Below are 14,295 nucleotides of genomic sequence, written 5' to 3' on the forward strand. Positions count from 1 at the left end.
GAAACTTTCGCATGCGTAGGGGCACTTTCATGGAAAGTCACTTTGTGACTTGCTTTCCCCTGCCCTGAAGCGCATGAATACCAAGATGAGAGCAGCCCTCACAGTTGAGAAGCGAGTGGCGATAGCCCTGTGGAAGCTTGCAACGCCAGACAGCTACCGGTCAGTTGGGAATCAATTTGGAGTGGGCAAATCTACTGCTGGAGCTGCTGTGATGCAAGTAGCCCACGCAATCAAAGATCTGCTGATATCAAGGGTAGTGACCCTGGGAAATGAGCAGGTCATAGTGGATGGCTTTGCTGCAAAGGGATTCCCTAACTGTGGTGGGGCCATAGATGGATTGGTTACACAGGGGCTGTAGTGGCAGTCTGTGCTCCAGCTGCCTTTGCTGCAGTGCAACCATACACTGGAGCATGCTGGTTTGGTCCTCCAGCAGCCTCAGCATTGAATCCTGCCTCCTCTCATCACGCTGCCGCCACATTTCAGCTTCAGCCCAGTCTTCAGCCCGCCACTTACTCTCTTTAGCCCGCCACTTACTCTCTTCAGCTCGCCACCTCTCCTCCCGGTCATTTTGTGCTTTCCTGCACTCTGACATTATTTGCCTCCACGCATTCGTCTGTGCTCTGTCAGTGTGGGAGGACAGCATGAGCTCAGAGAACATTTCATCACGAGTGCGTTTTTTTTTCTTTCTAATCTTCACTAGCCTCTCGGAAGGAGAAGATCGTGTGATCATTGAAACACATGCAGCTGGTGGAGAAAAAAAAAGGGACATCGGTATTTAAAAAGACACATTTTATAAAACAGTGGTGTCATAAATATAAAGGGAAGGGTAAACCCCTTTGAAATCCCTCCTGGCCAGGGGAAATCTCCTCTCACCTGTAAAGGGTTAAGAAGCTAAAGGTAACCTCGCTGGCACCTGATCAAAATGACCAATGAGGAGACAAGATACTTTCAAAAGCTGGGAGGAGGGAGAGAAACAAAGGGTCTGCGTGTCTGTCTGTATGCTGGGTCTTGGCCGGGGATAGACCAGGAATGGAGTCTTAGAACTTTTAGTAAGTAATCTAGCTAGGTATGTGTTAGATTATGATTTCTTTAAATGGCTGAGAAAAGAATTGTGCTGAATAGAATAACTATTTCTGTCTGTGTATCTTTTTTGTAACTTAAGGTTTTGCCTAGAGGGGTTCTCTATGTTTTTTTAATCTAATTACCCTGTAAGATATCTACCATCCTGATTTTACAGGGGGGATTTCCTTATTTCTATTTACTTCTATTTTTATTAAAAGTCTTCTTGTAAGAAACTGAATGTTTTTTCATTGTTCTCAGATCCAAGGGTTTGGGTCTGTGGTCACCTATGCAAATTGGTGAGGCTTTTTATCCAACATTTCCCAGGAAAGGGGGGGGTGCAAGTGTTGGGAGGATTGTTCATTGTTCTTAAGATCCAAGGGTCTGGGTCTGTAGTCGCCTAGGCAAATTGGTGAGGCTTTTTACCAAACCTTGTCCAGGAAGTGGGGTGCAAGGTTTTGGGAAGTATTTTGGGGGGAAAGACGCATCCAAACAGCTCTTCCCCAGTAACCAGTATTAGTTTGGTGGTGGTAGCGGCCAGTCCAAGGACAACGAGTGGAATATTTTGTACCTTGGGGAAGTTTTGACCTAAGCTGGTAAAGATAAGCTTAGGAGGTTTTTCATGCAGGTCCCTCCTCATCTGTACCCTAGAGTTCAGAGTGGGGGAGGAACCTTGACAAGTGGCCACACTCTTTCAGGGTAAACCTTGCTGTTAACATTACATACATAGCACATGTGCTTTCGTTACAAGGTCGCATTTTGCCTCCCCCCCACCATGTGGCTACCCCTTCAACCCTCCCTCCTCCCCGTGGCTAACAGTGGGGAACATTTCTTTTCAGCCATAGGCAAACAGCCCAGCAGGAATGGGCTCCTCTGAGTGTCCCCTGAAGAAAAGCACCCTATTTCAACCAGGTGACCATGAATGATATCTCACTCTCCTGAGGATAACACAGAGAGATAAAGAACGGATGTTGTTTGAACGCCAGCAAACATACACTGCAATGCTTTGTTGTACAATGATTCCTGAGTACATGTTACTGGCCTGGAGTGGTAAAGTGTCCTACCATGGAGGATGCAATAAGGCTGCCCTCCCCAGAAATCTTTGCAAAGTCTTTGGGAGTACATCCAGGAGAGCCGCGAATGCCAGGGCAAAGTAATCCTTTCACATGCTTGCTTTTAAACCATGTATAGTATTTTAAAAGGTACACTCACCGGAGGTCCCTTCTCCGCCTGCCGGGTCCAGGAAGCAGCCTTGGGTGGGTTTGGGGGGTACTGGCTCCAGGTCCAGGGTGAGAAACAGTTCCTGGCTGTCGGGAAAACTGGTTTCTCCGCTTGCTTGCTGTGAGCTATCTACAACCTCATCATCATCATCATCATCTTCTTCTTCATCCCCAAAACCTGCTTCCGTGTTGCCTCCATCTCCATTGAAGGAGTCAAACAACACGGCTGGAGTAGTGGTGGCTGAACCCCCTAAAATGGCATGCAGCTCATCATAGAAGCGGCATGTTTGGGGCTCTGACCCGGAGCGGCCGTTCGCCTCTCTGATTTTCTGGTAGGCTTGCCTCAGCTCCTTAAGTTTCACGCGGCACTGCTTCAGGTCCCTGTTATGGCCTCTGTCCTTCATGCCCTGGGAGATTTTGACAAAGGTTTTGGCATTTCGAAAACTGGAACAGAGTTCTGATAGCATGGATTCCTCTCCCCATACAGCAATGAGATCCCATACCTCCCGTTCAGTCCATGCTGGAGCTCTTTTGCGATTCTGGGACTCCATCATAGTCACCTCTGCTGATGAGCTCTGCATGGTCACCTGCAGCTTGCCACGCTGGCCAAACAGGAAATGAGATTAAAAAGTTCACGGTTCTTTTCCTGTCTACCTGGCCAGTGCATCTGAGTTGAGAGTGCTGTCCAGAGCAGTCACAATGGAGCACTCTGGGATAGCTCCTGGAGGCCAATACCGTTGAATTGTGTCCACAGTACCCCAAATTCGAGCCGGCAAGGCCGATTTAAGCACTAATCCACTTGTCAGGGGTGGAGTAAGGAAATCGATTTTAAGAGCCCTTTAAGTCGAAATAAAGGGCTTCATCGTGTGGACGGGTGCAGGTTTACATCGATTTAATGCTGCTAAATTCGACCTAAAGTCCTAGTGTAGACCAGGGCCCAGTGACTTCAGTGGGAGAACTCATGTATGTAATATTAAGTGCATGCATAAGTGTTTGCAGGATAGAATCCTTCTGAAAGCAAAACTCCCATGACAGTCAATGGGAGCTTTGCCAGAGTAAGGACTATAGCTCTGACTCCATCTACTACAAATACCATAAAGTTCCTGCAACTGACAGGTCTGATGATTATAAACAAAGCCATCACCCACTATTCTGACAGAAAATCAATGAAGTATGACTTTCTTGAAAAATATGGTCTCTTATAAAATCTTTGCTACTATCTCTGTATGATCAGCTGAATAACTACTAAACAGAGATATGATAAACATCTACAAGTGTTGAAGGCTATAAATACCATTGAAGAGGCCTTATAAACACCTTTCCCTGGGTCTTTGTTGTCTTCTAAAACCAAACAGTTGCTTTACTGAAATTCCTCTTTTGTTTTTAGTTTTTCTGTTGTTGTTATCACTGTCCCTTTTTAAAAAAATTACTTTTCATTTCATATCAAATCAACCCTGTATTAAAAATGGGAGGTCAGCTCTTTCCTTTTCTGTGTTTTCTTCCTGCCATAACCACTTTTCATCACTACAAAATGGTGGCTAAAGATGATTATTAATGCCATTATCAGCCCTAAGCCCCAATCCTGAAAAGACTTCAGCACCTAAGTCATCAGTCCCATTGACTTCAAATGACCACTTCCCTTTTACCCCAACTTCAGAGTCAGCCTTGAAAGAGCTACAGTGTCACACTGGCCATTGGGGGCAATCATCCTCTAAGCTGAAGCATTGTTATTAGCCTTACATAAGGGATGGTGACTAGGAGAGTCTAGGCCCTGGAGGAGGATGAAAAGGCTGACCTGGAACTCAGGCATGGTCCTGGTAGGCAGTACGGATCCCAATGAAGGCTGGAACTCTATTTGTTCACAGTGGAAATGGTGGTCAATGGAGAACTGAGTTATCTGAGAGTTACATGCAGAAAAGGCAGAAGAGCTACAGTGTGGCCAGCAAAGAGTTAATACAGAGATGATCAGACAGAGATTGAAGGGTAGTGGGGTGTACCCAGTTATGGGGTATCCTTTGAATCAAAATGCTAAGTCTTGCTATTGTGAACATAACTATCAGCATTACTGACTGCACCTGAGTATCCGCACAGCACTGACTAAACTTTCAAAGCCATGTCTCAGCAGGCTCTAAATCCTGGAATGGATTCTCTGGTACAGTTTGAGTATGTTGTCTTTGGCTGTTCCACAGTCCTGGTCGAAATCTGGAGTGGAGATTTTCAGGGTTTTATGGGAAAATGGCCCTTCTAGCCAATGAACTTTAGGGCAAGGTGGCTACAGAAAATGTCAATGTTTATTTTTACGCTTTTTCTAAATTTTTATCAATTTAAATTTTCATAGTTGCACAGACGTGTGTTGGGGGCATGTCAGACAATAATTATTTAATGACAGTAGACAATGATATTCTAAAAGTTAAAGTTACCTCAGAGGTACCCCTGTTCCAGCTCCACTAATGTGGGCATTACAAAGCATTTTAGTCACATTGAGGTGGGACTCTAATAAAGTCTCAAGCAGTATTTTTCTTACTTTGCCTATCTGTAAATTTTGATTATTATCAACAAAAATATGGTTTTGTCAGATTATGTATGCACAGTGAAAGGGATATTTACCAACATTTGCCATCAGAAATCTAATCTTTCCAAGCTCAGGTATAAGTGGGTGAGCCCACTAAAGTAGGTGTGATTGAGGCCCGAATTTGGCTTTTTTTTTTTTGTATTCAGCTGGAGTTTAAAAATAAACTTTTGAACGCGTTAAACATATTTTTTTAAATATTCCCTTCAGGCTCAGCTCACCAGTTCCATCCGAGCTTTAAGAACTAGAAATTTCAACACCTAGACACAAGCCATTTTGGAAAGGGAAGAAGTCCAGAGGCAGATAACAGAGAAAAGAATACCCATTAATGCCCCTGAAAGTCATACCAGTGTAATACATTATTTTAAAACGAATAGTTTATTTTTGGTTACTGGCGGTGAATTTTTGCATGATGACCAAGCAATTTCATAGTGCCTGACCCAGCCAAATACAGCCACAGCCTTCTGAGCAACACAGGCCGTATGTGGGGGTGGAATCTGGAGAAAGTCAGGTTTCAGAGTAACAGCCGTGTTAGTCTGTATTCGCAAAAAGAAAAGGAGTACTTGTGGCACCTTAGAGACTAACCAATTTATTTGAGCATAAGCTTTTGTGAGCTACAGCTCACTTCATCGGATGCATACTGTATAGTGTAGAAGATCTTTTTATACACACAAAGCATGAAAAAATACCTCCCCCAGCAGGTGAGCTCACGAAAGCTTATGCTCAAATAAATTGGTTAGTCTCTAAGGTGCCACAAGTACTCCTTTTCTTATTGGAGAAAGTCAATAGAACATAAAAATATAAGATTTAAAATGATAAAATTAAACAAAACCAGAAGAGCTTCCCCCCTGTATCTCTCCCATTCCCAATCCTCAGTCCATTCCTTCCCCATCTTTTCCTCGTGGGACACATGCAATATGGGAGTTAAACAGTTCTGTGCTATTCTAAGCAACTACCATTTGGCGATTCTACATTATCAGGGGAGCTACTCACCCTGAAAGCATCTTTCTAGAGGAGTAAGTCCTCCACTGTCAGAAAGTCTCTGGGTGAAGGATCCCTCTTTCCTTCCAAAACAGACCCAAGGGAACTCAGTATTGTCAGGCTACAACCCTTATAAAAACACTTCCCTTTCTTAGTGAATATCAGTTAGAATTGGGCTCATAGATTGTAGCAGCACACACTTTACCGAGAAATGTAGAGACATGATAAGATGCTTCCCTGAGAGAGGTTTCTCCCATTCTGGAAATGGAGTGGGGACCTTCAGGATTACCACAGGTAGGCTTGTGAGATAGGAATATCATAGACAGCCAAGATGCATATCACTTGTCCTTGCCAGAGAGTAAATCAGGGGAAATTGCTGGCACAAAAGTAGAAGAAATGACAATTCCTGGGCACATTTCCTTTCTCTCTTCTGGTTGAATCTTAACATCACTTACTAGAAGGTACATCCACTCTTTGTATACTGCTCAAGAAAAAACAGAATTCAGAATTCCTTCTGCTTGAAAAAACAGATTACTTTGGTACATCTGTATTAGTAACTCTGTTCCTCATAAAAACAGGGTTTATAATGGAATTTCTCAGCAACCTTAAAGATAGCAGGCAACTCTGGGAGCCCACAGTAATAAATGTAACATTACATATATTCATTTGGACATGCATACAGGCATGCACCTGCAGAACATGCTGTTAATAATTAATTTAATTGTATAAACCTGCAGATATGTAAATACACAGACATATCCTTAAATTGTGCCTGATGCTCTGTAACAAATACTCAAACTGAAACCAATTTAACAAGGTACATTTCACAAATCTGCAGACAGAAGTTGTATCAAGAAAGTGCTTCTATTTCAAGTAACGCTGACAGCATATACTGTATGTAGGCAGCCATATTTATTTTCAATTATCATTTTTGTCTTTTTTATACTGGTAAATTATACATTTTTGGAAACCATAAACTTGACTCTTTATTTGCAGCTCAAGTCTTGCTGTATCATTTTGTCTGCATTCACTCTTGTTCTGTATGAGAGGCTGATTACTTTGCTTAGCTGCAAGATGTAGAGTGTGACATCTCACTTGCCAATCCTCAGTGAGATATGGCCTAATGCAGAATGACCACATCAAAAGCATAGGCCATCAAAGAAGATGGGAAAAGGCCCCAGAACTCTAGCTGTCAGGAGATCACCCTGGCTTGTCTTCTCCATGTTCAGTATCAAAGATTTTCGTTTCACCATCTTGGTAAACAAAAACAGATTTCTGAAAAAATTCTAATATAACAACTTCTCCCTGACCCCCCTCCCTCCTTTTGAAAGATGCTTTCCTGGCAGATGGAACTCAATATGCCATCTTCCAAATCTTAAGCAACCCCAAAAATATGAAGTTCACGTATACCAAGGGGCCATATATATCTTTCTAGTCCCTGTCTCTTTAACTGACACTTTGAACTAGTGAACACTTCTTTAATCTGGCCCCATTATCATCCTAATAGTACCTCCCAATATTCATAAATGTCTAGCAAGACTTTCAGCTATTTTGTGTGAAGAAGAAATATCTAGCTAAATTGAAAAGATTACCACATCACCACATAAATCAGTGACAGCCTGTGTGCTATTACAGTTGATTTTTGTTGACAGTTGGCTGTAGGCAGTTGTGTTTCAAATGCCTTTTTTCACTGGGAAATTAAACAAAATTCCATGCAAAATGCAGCCTTCCAGTTCAAAACCTGTGTATCCCAAATTAGCATTTCATACTTTAAAAGGTAGCACAGCACAATTTTCCATTGAAAGGTCTGTACAGTTGTCACAAATGGGTGCTTCACACATGACACTAATGCTACTGATGCCTTTTAAGAAAGCCACCTTGCTCTGATATTATTTTCCTCTCCTAATAATCTGCATACACTATAGTTCATCCCTATGGAAAAGAAAGAAAGCTCACTTACTTATCTCTTCTATGTGAGTTTTATGCTTTCAGCAATTCAGACAGATAGGTTGGATTGGAGGGGGGTGGGTTATGGACTCCTCCATGACAACAAGAAAGGCATCATGGGCAGTGAAATGTTAATCTTCACTTGTATAATTAGTTTGGCCATTTTACCACAACCAGGAGTAGCAGAGAAAATGTAAGTGTAAAGAAAAACATGGTAGATTAATGAGGTGAAAGGAGACACATGCACAAAATAATCTTCATACTGTGCCAGATGATACTTTATATGCAATGGTCACATGACCCAATTAAAGAAAATATGTTACTAAAAAATTTGTTTTTTTAAAAAGCGACTTGGATGACACAGAAAAAGACTAGCACTTGCAAAGGGATTTCTGTTTCCTGAAGCAGCTGACCAGCCAGTTCTTAGGTCTCGGTGGGTCAATTGTCAAGTCTCCTTTTTATAATGATTCTTGTATTAGCAAACCTTCCAAATAGATGGTGTCCCATCCTAATCTTAAGAGAGGTCTCTACTGTTGCCTATTTCTTGGCTACTTGACTGAAAAGAAAAGTTTATGATTTTGCCTTGGCATACTGCAATGTACTGACGCAAAGAAATGAAATGCTTATTTCTGAGCAGAGGGACAGACACATAACGTAGCTTGCCAGCCAGAAGATGTTGCACCAATCTCCAGGCAAATACCTGAATGGCAGCAAAGTGGCTTTTGGCCACATATAGTCAACTGCCTAATGGTCAGCACTATTAGCCCGAAGAACAAAATGGTGGGCAATTGCCTCAGACTTGCCTTTTACTGCATTCAAAGATAGAAGCTTAATGGTTCCCTGTTCGAATACTTTCAGGGCCCAGTCTTGCAGCCCTCCCTCACATAAGTGGTGCCACTGAAATGAAGGAAACAATCACAGAGGAAGGACTGCAGTTTTGGGTCTTCAAGTTCGTATCTGTGTGGAGTAATAAAGATTGAAAGGAACTGGCTCTGAGGCACTTCTTTCTTCCTCTATGAACATTGACCATGTAAAGTCAAAATCTGCCTCCAGGTACTTGTGCGAAGCTTTCAAAACTGTGTGCATATCTGAGAACAGAATGTGGCCCTTAGAATTAAGAAATCAACGATCAGTGAGTTGCCAGCCTGATAATGTATGGATAGTGTTCTCAATTGGAAGTTCTGATAAGGTAAGAAATATAGGGCCACAGTTATATCAGTGTAAACCTGGAGTAACATTGATGTTGATAGAGTTACTCCAGGTTTACACAATGGCTTCCGAGAGCAACATTTGGTCCTTACAGATTGTGTTTACAAAATATTGCAGTCAGTATTCATTTAATATATTGGCCACTACACATTTTAAAGCTAATAGTTGCCTCTATTGTTTGCTCTCTTCTGGGTCAAGATTTAAATTATGTAGCGTTGCATATAAAAGCATATAAAAGAGTATATGCTCTTGATACGAAATTTTCCATTGGAAGTGTTCTTGTGGCCTTATTTAGAAAACACGGATCAAATGCATTTCTTTCCTTCATTCCTAGAAGTTATAAGTAATATAAAGAATTGCTCACACGGTGAGCTATATTGGTGACAGAAGTCCTGAAATAATTTTAGTTGGCCATTCTTCAACAGACTCTTAAGTATTTTAGTCTCCTTTGATTTCAATCTTGCCACTACGGGCTATTCAAACTGGATTCTAATGTTGGCAAAATAATACGGTTATTCATAGTTATACACATAAAAGTGCTTGTCCTTGACAATTAGTAAAATAACCCAACAGACATAATAGTTTAATTTGACTTAACAATGGATTTTATAAATTTCAAAATTATTTTTCTCTATCCTTTCAAAATTTGATTAATCTATGACACTTTTTTATCATGCACAATTTTTGTCTTCTCATCATTCTCCTCTTCCACGTCATAAATAAACATATTGAAACAAAACTACTATTAATGTGGATCTCTGGAGCATCCTACTATTAACAATCATGAGTAGGGACACAACTAATATTTTATTCTTACTCATAGCTGGGTTTAAATCCTATAAGAAAACGTTAGCTCATAACTCAAAGATCTACAGGCTATTTCCAGTGTTACCTTGTTATTTTCTAAAGGAATCTGAAATATTTGGCAAATCATCTTTTCAAAAATTCTTACCCAGCTTGGAGCCCTCTTCTCCTGGGTTTACAATAACGTGCAGAGTTCTCCTGTGGGCTGTTTTCTGCCTCATCCACATTTTCTTCTGTACGATGCAGTCTGCTTTCCAGGTGCTGAACTAATTTCTGTGGCTTTTTGTGAACCTCTTGGTGATGCTGCAATTTGTTGCTCAGCTGTTTCATCTCTTCTATCCACTTTGTCCACAAGAGCTGCAATAATTTCCTGGGTGCTCTTTGTTTCAGCACATTCTATGTTCATTGCAGAGGTCAGATTTTCTGTTACCCTATGTTGAAACAATTTGTCGGGCTGCAGTTTATGTTTGCAGGGCCAGGGCAAACATAACTGACCCAAACATAACTGACCCACTGACCCTTCTTCTTGCTTCTTTTCAGTTATGGCTAGGTCTGGGTATCTGTCCCTTGCTTCTTTTGCCTGGCTGGGGTACTTCTCCCCTTCATTTTAGTATAGTGATTTTGCTTTGTTATCTGTGGTCACTCTGTGGCAGAATACAGCAGGAGTCTCTGGGTCATGTTTCAGAGTAACAGCCGTGTTAGTCTGTATTCGCAAAAAGAAAAGGAGTACTTGTGGCACCTTAGAGACTAACCAATTTATTTGAGCATAAGCTTTCGTGAGCTACAGCTCACTTCATCGGATGCTTATGCTCAAATAAATTGGTTAGTCTCTAAGGTGCCACAAGTACTCCTTTTCTTTCTGGGGCATGTGTTTGCTCTCAGCCTTGCATCATGTGGTCTGACCAAAATACTCATGTATGTTTTCATATAGTTTGAGATATGTTAAAGGAGGGCTTTTTCCAACAGCTTTTAGTATCCAATTGAATTCCAAATCAGAAGCATAGGTGTTAATATGTCTGCTACTCATTCCTACCTCTGCATAGCTACCCAAGCTTCCAATAGTCTTTAAAAAATATTTAAGTTACTGAAGGAGAAAAACCTGAAAATAGAACAAAATACAAGGGAAAACATCCTACAAATACTAAATATGAAGATAGCTACAAACATGCAGTACTTTTTGATTATATAGTCCAAGGGCCTGCTTTCCTCTCACTTGGACCATTGTCAGTCAGGAATAACTCTGTAGAAATAAATGGAATTACACTGCTGGAAAATTGATATAAGTGAAGGGAGAATCAGCATGAAACACTCTAGGAAATTCACAGAGCTACCTGAATACCATAGGGACTGTAAATAAATTTGGATGATGAAGTTTTTGGATGACTTACAGAATTTTCAGCATTATTGGTGCCAGGATATGACCCTGGTTTGGGTAACAGGGAGTTCTAGATAGCTGCGGCATGGGTCATAACGCTGGTACTGTAATTGGCAAAAATTGAATAGAACCTGCTTTACCAGAAGAAGTTCCTTTGAGTTGTCCAAAGAGCTTAAAAACACACTGTCAATGGGATTGTAGGCACTTGTGACAAATTTTCAAAGACACAAATGACAATGAAAAGTCCTAATTCCCTTTGACTTTCAGTGAGAGCAAGGCACCTAATTGCCATGTGCGTCTTTGAAAATCTACCTCTCAGTGTAAAACATGATGTCTTGCCATGCACAGATGGATGAGTGTTCTGATGAAGCGAGCTGTAGCTCATGAAAGCTCATGCTCAAATAAATTGGTTAGTCTCTAAGGTGCCACAAGTCCTCCTTTTCTTTTCACCCAATGACTATATCTATATAGAAAAGCAATGGGAAGTCTTTATCTGTTCAATTCATATCAACATACGGCAGCTAAATTTCTCACTTAATCCCAATAGTCTGTTGTAAAGTAACAGTCTGCATGTGCAGCTTTAAAAAATGCCTCACTGTGGGTACTGTGTAGGAAGTGTTAGCCTGTTGTCTTACACTGTGTTTATGGGCCAGATTCACAGCTGGAGCGTAGTATAGGGAAGCAGTTTGGTGTACGAAATAGGACACTGAACTGGCAGTCAGGAAAGCTGAGTTCTATTTCCAGCTCTACTACTGGTCTGTATGATCCTTAGCATGTCACTTCCCCTCTGTTTTCCCTCACACCTTTTATCCATTGAGATTGGAATCTCTTTAGGGCTGTGATTGTCTCTTACAAAGTACAGTGTCTACCACGCTGAGGCCTTAGTCTCAGCTGTAGTCTCTACTGCTATTGTAATACCTATAATAAAAATAAATAGCATTTCTACAGCCACACATCACATATAGCTTCTACTGACGCCGTCACTGGAAATCATTTGTATCTCGTGATGGGACAATAAATCCCCAGGAGTGAATTCGGTGTGATCTCTCTCTCTCTCTCTCTCTCTCTCTCTCTCTTTCTCTGGTTCTTAAAATACGGACAAAATTATGTGCATACTATCCTGGGGGAGCATTTGTGTTTTTCAAATTACCTTACTTTGACTGCTCATAATTTCTTAATTCAGCAGGAGGACATGTTGTGGCCACCATTTCATGAAAGGTCTGTGAACAAGCCAGCTGTTTCTCACTTCTCATTTTGTCACTTCTTTTTTAATACTACAGACTATCTAATTCTGTGTCCCGTTAACAAGTGGTATCACTATAGCCCAGGGGGACTCCAACCACTGAATGTTTGGGTGACCCACAGCCACTTATGAGTCTGAAGAGCTGGAAAGGGGCCTTGTCAGGGGCATTGTGATTCAGACCCCGGCTCAGTGGAGCCTTGGGGTAAGACCTCGGAACAACCTGAGAATATTACTGGAATTGAACAATAATAAAATAACAACAATTAGTTCACTTTCATATTGTATCATATTCCAATCACTAAAGAAACAGTAAAGGCCAGTTTGTGAGATACTCATGCACAATGCGCACAGACCACAAAAGAGCCCTCCCCATCCCCCTGCATGGCGCATGCAAGGGTGACTCACCATACCAGTCCCTGTGGTAGTGCGTGCACCCACCATGTGCACTGAGCAGCCCCAGGGGAGATGGTAAGTCACAGTCTCTCCTGGTGCTTCCCTAGGGGCAGTGTGGCTTCCCATCACATCCTGTGCAGGGCTCAGTTGAGTTCAGTTCACAACTGCAGGCCACCTCACTCCTGACAATGTGGACCTCAGTCATAGCATGCTTTTTTGAAAGAAATTTTGCACAGGCAAGATAACTTGGAACTGATGGGTTCAGTCAATCTGGATCTGATACACTCAGTGCGTTATTATGGGAGCACACGACTATATGCTAGTCCTAATGAAAAAGGATCAGCATCTCGTCTACACACGGAGATCCCAGATTTGGACTCCCCCTGCCGTCTTTTCACTCACTGAGGAGAGGCCAATCTAAAGCCCTAGAGATTCTCACAGGCAATGTTGTCAACTGCACACCAGAGCTCTGTAGTGAGAAAGAAGCCCCGAGTACTGTGGGAGAGTGTAACAAAAGCAAATCTAGACCAGTCCACAACTTGAAATGGACTGACCTTCAGTACTATTACTGCAGCTACCCACCACATCTCTAATGCCCAACGGGCGGTCACGCTCCTGCTGCCCCTGTGAACAACATCCCAGAGCCTTTTTGGAAGGTGGAGGTAATTCCCAGTGGAAACCAGATGTCTTCACAGAGCTGCTGCTGCTACTGCTTCTGTTCAAGCAGCCTTTGAAGCTCCCACCCATTGTTAGCAACTCCCAGCAAAAAGTGGAGCTCCTCCTCAGAACAGGTGGAGGGACCCTGGGGAGAGGGGTTCCAAAAAAGTTAAATTACAATTAAAAGACTTACAAATGTTGAGGTTTTCCTGCTGTACACTAAAAACACAAGGTTCGGTGCTTAGTTGTGCTGAGTTCACACTCAGCATAGCTGTGGGGAAGGGGAAGCCAAGGTGGCTTTAAACCACTTTCCTACTCCCCCCAATCCTGGAACTGTCTCTTGGTGCAAGTTAAAGTAGCCTAACAGCTGCTGTCTGCTGTGCCAGCTGTTAACGGCCCCCTACAGACTGTTACACTGGTGAGGCTCACCAGAGTACAGCCCGGCCCTACCCCAGATATTCCCCCAGACTGACATTGCTGTAGAGGCTACACCAGCTCCAGATTCCCCATGCTGATATGGTTAAGACTCTTTTATGCTGCTTAGCTGGATGAAGGACCTGGCCCAGGGTTCCAGCCATACTTTCAGTGCTGCTCAGTGAAGGGCTTGTAAAAATGCCTCCAAGTCTAGTGTCTGACATACTGCACACAAGCAAGAAAGACAAATAGGAGGAGGTGGAGGATGACAAGAAGAAATCAGCAACAGCACAAGGGATTAAATGTTAAAAAATTAATTAGGATTCATTACCTTGGGCTTATTACTAACAATGGTAAAGCCCTCCAATAGTGCACAGCTTGGATAAACAGGGTAATGGTGACCAGGGCTGAGGAACAGAGTCAT

This window comes from Lepidochelys kempii, chromosome 3 (genome assembly GCF_965140285.1).
Source record: "Lepidochelys kempii isolate rLepKem1 chromosome 3, rLepKem1.hap1, whole genome shotgun sequence".
In the NCBI taxonomy this organism is placed as follows: Eukaryota; Metazoa; Chordata; order Testudines; family Cheloniidae; genus Lepidochelys; species Lepidochelys kempii.